Source organism: Engraulis encrasicolus, chromosome 12 (assembly GCF_034702125.1).
Source record: "Engraulis encrasicolus isolate BLACKSEA-1 chromosome 12, IST_EnEncr_1.0, whole genome shotgun sequence".
NCBI classification, from domain to species: Eukaryota; Metazoa; Chordata; class Actinopteri; order Clupeiformes; family Engraulidae; genus Engraulis; species Engraulis encrasicolus.
In genome coordinates, this window is record NC_085868.1 from 50,314,941 (window position 1) to 50,320,358 (window position 5,418).

The following is a 5,418-nucleotide window of genomic DNA, read 5'->3' on the forward strand; positions in this document are numbered from 1 at the left end:
TGCAGATCATAGTTGAAATAGGCCTAAATGAAAGAGCCACCTGTGTGACTGAATTGCATGCATTAAATGATGATGACATTGTATGATTTAGACAAAATATTGAAATATGTTTATGCAACTCTACGTACATTCACCAAAATATAGGACTACATAACCCGTGGTTTGTGACAACTGGGAAGAAAGACTACTGCAAATGACACATTGCATTCTCTTTTACTCTTTCTAATGGAGGCCATAGATGAGTAGTCAGTCACACAGCTGTGTTTCTATTCTCCTGTCTTGAAATCTGGCACAGCAGAGGTACAGCCATCGCCAACCCCAGAAACTGTAACATACAGGGAGGGATCAAAAGGTTCAGTTCATTTTACACTACGTATAGCCAAGATCAAGTAGCCTAAATGACTATAAAAGGTGACGGTATATACAGTAAATAATTTAAGTCAAGTCAAGTAAGTCATACCGCTATAACAGTGTTTGCAAACATAATCCCAACCATCAACCCGTATGTAGCTTCAGGCGCCGGGTACTCTCTCAGGGCATCTATAACCTTCAGTAAAGAAATACAATGTGACTCAATAGGTGTTGGTAAATTCCTTATTTACAATCGCATTGAGTGTATTTAACATTTAATTTAGGGACTCCAAATGATTCTCTCAATCGCTTAATTTTACCCAAAAGATACATTTTTGTGTATGATTAAGGGTGGGGTAGAATAGTATAGAAAGGAATAGAAGAGAGTAGAAACAACAAACGAGTAATTTAAGATTTGTTTGGTGAAATGTTGGTCTCTCTGGAGCAAGCAGTACACGAGGAGATTAGATCAGTTTGCAGTAAAAAAAAAACATTAGAAATGCACTCAGGGAGTGCAGACCTTCACCAAGGAAGCTGTTTGATAGAACATATGACTATGTAACACACTATTCCTATTTTTTACCAAGTCTTTCTGCCTGATTTTTGTAGAGTTCGAAACTGGAATGAATGTCAAAACTGCCCCTATCCTGCAATGGTGAAGAATCTTGTTTTTAAATCCTAGATCCGGCTCGTGAGCCGGTTCACCACCAAACTCTCCACCAATGTAGAAAGACTTGGAAATAAATGGGATGTAACATTGTCAAATGTTCTATAACAGCTTCCTTGGCGGAGGTCTGCACTCTCTGAGTGCATTTCTAGTTTTCATTCATATTTTAATCCCTTCATTTCATGGTAATTAATTCAAATGAATAGAGTTAATTCCCACTTCTTGTTGTTGCTGTTGGTTGTTATTGTTATGTGTTGATTATTTAGTTACCTACCTCAGATTTGTACGCCACCGCCAGCACACCAAAAATTAAGCAGATCACCAGCCCTATAGATACTAGAACTGAATACTGAGAAGAATTACCAGAAAAAAAACATTAATAATTACATTACATTGCATTTGGCAGACGGTTTTTAACCACAGCGACATACAATGGAGGACATAGACTAATCATAGCCAACATCACTAGCAGATACGAAGTGCAGCGGAAATATACAGAACAACAAGTGCAGAGGCAAAGTAGGGTTAAATATTTTACCTCTGTAAAATATTTCAGATGCAAATGTTAAGCCAATATATATGTGTGGACGTTGTCTTGGTCTGGGTGTAGGCAAGCTCATGAAGGACATTTAACCTTAACCACACGTGGTGAATGATATTGCAATGGAATGAGGATACTGTATCTAAGTATTCTATGAAACACAATAGTCTTATTTTCTGTCTTATTTTCCTTACCACAATGAGAGGCCACGTCTTGGGTTTGTAGACACCAAAGATCCCAAGAGAGGCAATGCCTATTGTTATGCCAGTACCAAGAAATGCTTGCCAAGTTACTGCCTGTGGACATAGGCCTACATTTAGGAAACACGCTCTGATTCCAAAAATATCAGAATAACCATCCAATGTAATGTCTTACTAGAGAGGAAACTAAAACAGTAAAAATATGTGAAGAGGGAATGGAAGCAAGAAAGGACAATTACTTACACCACGTAACAGACTTGAAAAAAACCCACGTAACAGACTTGAAAAAAACCCAGAGATTGTAAGACTCTAAGGGGTTTAACAGATTAATTATTATGACATGGTTTATTTCATCATCATTTAGTCATCACAGGTCAACTCTTCATGTCAAGCAAAGCTGCTTTGTGTAATGGCAACTTGTCATCATGGGTACACACACAGATTTTGTATTAATTTGTCATCCGTAGGCCTATCATCAATTATTTCTCTAAAACAATGTAGAATGGTAAATTCAGATGTTATTCCTGGAATAAAATATGCCGTAATTACTTACCAGAAATATTGAGTTATATGACACAAACACACCCCTCAAACACTTGTTAACCTGCTGCGCCATATCGAAGTCCAGCAATAATAGATTCAGCAGAAGCACTGTACGCCTGAGTGTTGAGAAAATCAACAAAGGTGAAGGTGTTGAGAAGATGACAGATTACAGCCAACTGCTGAAGAAACCCCTAGACTCTGTCTCTTAAGCAAGTTCTCAACCTTGGGAACGGCAGAAACCCCTGACTCTGTTGGTTAAGCAAGTTCTCAACAACTGTAGATGTTCTGCTTGTGGTTGTGCTGAAACTTTTCATGATACTTATTTCATTTGCTCAAACCACAGTCTCTTGTACAGATGAAACTGGCAGTCTTCTCATTTTGTTCCTCCCTCCACTTTGTATTGGACTGCAGATGGAAATTAGCTTGTAATCTGGTGCAGGTCATCTCTTTACTTCTTGTAACTAATGTACTTTGCACATGGTCCCTGTTAAATAAACCAAATAAACACTTCTTTGATCTTTTTCCCCTTTATTGCAGCTTTACCTAATATCACCCCATGGGAGAAAATGCTTTACTTTACTTGTACTTTTATTTTGAAGATGTAATGCTTGTAGTGTTCAGGCTGACTTGGCTGAAATAAGTGGAATATATACAGGCCTTTTACATATAAACCAATAAATAATAAGCTGATGGCAATAGTAGAGAACTAATAAATAATAATGATGGTAATAGTAGAGATGGTACACTATGTCAGCCTAGTAAAATAATGGGATGTCATGCAAGTAATAAATATTAACAATCTGCCGTGTAAGATTTACCTCATGCTTCTTCACACTGAACAGATTTGAGAGGTGCCAATGCGACAGCTGCTGTTATCATATCATTATATGATCATATCAAGAGTATAACCACTAGAGATGCACCGGATGCTGGCAATAACAGCATATTTTACACCCCATAGCCTGGGCTCTGCTTCTGTCAGTGTGTGGTAATAGCAGTGAGGCCCTCATACACATTTTGTGGGGTTTACATTTTGATTTAATGTCGTAGTAATGCAGTAACCGTCTCTGACCTTAATACAACCCTGTCTTTGTTAGTTAAGAAGCTTTTTCCAAATGATATATTGTTGGTTGAGTTGAGATGAACAGAATCTAGGGCAAGACGGTTTACTGTATTTGACAAGATGGTTTATTTGAAGAAGGCCTCTGCCACATCATATGACCACAATGTTCCACTACTGCTCAAAAACAAACTGCCAGCCATACACCACAGAAGCGGGTAGGGGGGGGGGGGGGGGGAGGGGGGGGGGGGGGGGGGGGGGGGGGGGGTTGGAGCAAGGGGGGGGGGGGGCGTACTATAACGTTTTATAAATATAAACAGTAAACAACAGGGCTATTTTCAATAAGTTTAACAACATAGGCCTGTGACAGAGACACAGTTCAGTTACAATTGTTGAAATTCTGTGCTCTAAAGCGGCGTACACACACAAAGCTAGCTTTTCGCTTGCTCGCCTACTCGCCACTCTTTCATGGAACGTTCACTGAAAGTTCCCGCGGCTTTAACTACCAATGAACAGGCGAGAAGTACCGAACTCTGCATTCCAATTGGTTACTCGCTTACTCGCCTCGCTCGAAGATAAAATATTTTCAACTCGGAATCCGCCCACATCGCATCGCTTGTACAGTGATCGCCTACTCGTCTGCGAGTCTCGCTGGAACACATCGATATTCTATTGACTTAATCTGCTGAGCGAGTAACTAGTAGCGACGCGTGTGTACGTCGCTACTAGTTACGGTACGGTACGTGTGTGTACGTGTGTGTATGCTTCCTACTTGTGCCTGCAGAGTGAGCTTGTCGCAGCCATGATGCAGTTAATTTTGGTTTATGCCCTGTTTTGAAGCACGGTCTGCGCGATGTCATTCCAGGCTCAAACTGCCTTCAATACAAAGAGTAACCTAAACGTGTCGGTTGTTTTTTTCGCTTCACAGACTCGACGACAATGAAAATGAAACATTACATCTTTATATCACGTGCATGTTTGATCGCACTGGCAGCCACCGTGGTAGTTTGGAACAAATAAGTGGCTCATTTGTCGAGGACAAAGCGGAATGTTTCCTCGTCCTCGGAACCACTGTTCAACTGTCCAAATAACTTCAGCGTGGTAACTTGCAAGCGCACGTGTTGTCTTTGGTTCGTGTAAATAAATCAAACGACAAAGCACGGGCAACTTATTTAATGAAGAGCTCAAAGTCTGTAGACCGACGAACAAGGAAGTAGCTTGTTCTCGACTCGAGGACAGAGCAGGCTGGTCGAGAGGACCAATCAGAGACCTATTTTCGCACTTCACGCCGTCGCTCCCTGCGTCGAGACACAATTTTGGGGAGGTGCCCCAGAGTACCTGCGTGATGGGGGGGGGGGGCTTCACTCCGTTAACTGCGCGGCTCACTGCATCACGACGCAGGGACGCTGATCTCGAGGCATAAACCACCCTTAACGTTGCCACAGGGGCTGCTGTGCAGTAGGCTACAGTATATAGAAACACAACACAACCCTGCGGTTGACCCCTATCTGGGTCATAGGTGTAGCCTACTATGATTCAGAGATAAGATTACTCATGACTGCCACATGAAAATCAAATGTTTTCCATTCAATGTACAAATTTCCTCTGTCCTTAGACCCTGTGTGTGTGTGCACAAGCACCACACATCCAGACAAGGGGAAAATTCAAAAACATTAATAAAAAATGCATCACATACATAACATTAAACTGAGCCACATAGTAACATACTGTATGCCTGCCAAATAAAGCAAAAACAAGTTCAGAAGTAGCCACACATTACATCTTTGAACTAAATTGTATTGTCATTATACAATATATGATATCCCACGTGATTATGGATGTGAAAACACACACAATTGTTGAAATTCTGTGCTCTAACGTTGCCACAGGGGCTGCTGTGCAGTAGGCTACAGTAAATAGAAACACAACACAACCCCGCGGTTGACCCCTATCTGGGTCATAGGTGTGACCTACTATGATTCGAAGAAAAAATTACTCATGAATGCCACATGAAAATCACAAATGTTTTCCACTCAGTTTACATATTTCCTATGTC

At 40.8% G+C, this 5,418-nt stretch overlaps 1 long non-coding RNA gene across 1 annotated transcript; it reads right to left on the reverse strand.

The window, feature by feature from the left end:
* Nucleotides 1–460: 460 nt before the first annotated feature.
* Nucleotides 461–1,841, reverse strand: LOC134459906 (uncharacterized). Its single transcript, XR_010036897.1, has 3 exons — nucleotides 1,754–1,841; nucleotides 1,293–1,367; nucleotides 461–547 (listed from the first exon to the last, which is right to left on the reverse strand). It is a non-coding gene; the product is annotated as an uncharacterized LOC134459906 (long non-coding RNA).
* Between the last annotated feature and the right edge of the window lie 3,577 nt (nucleotides 1,842–5,418).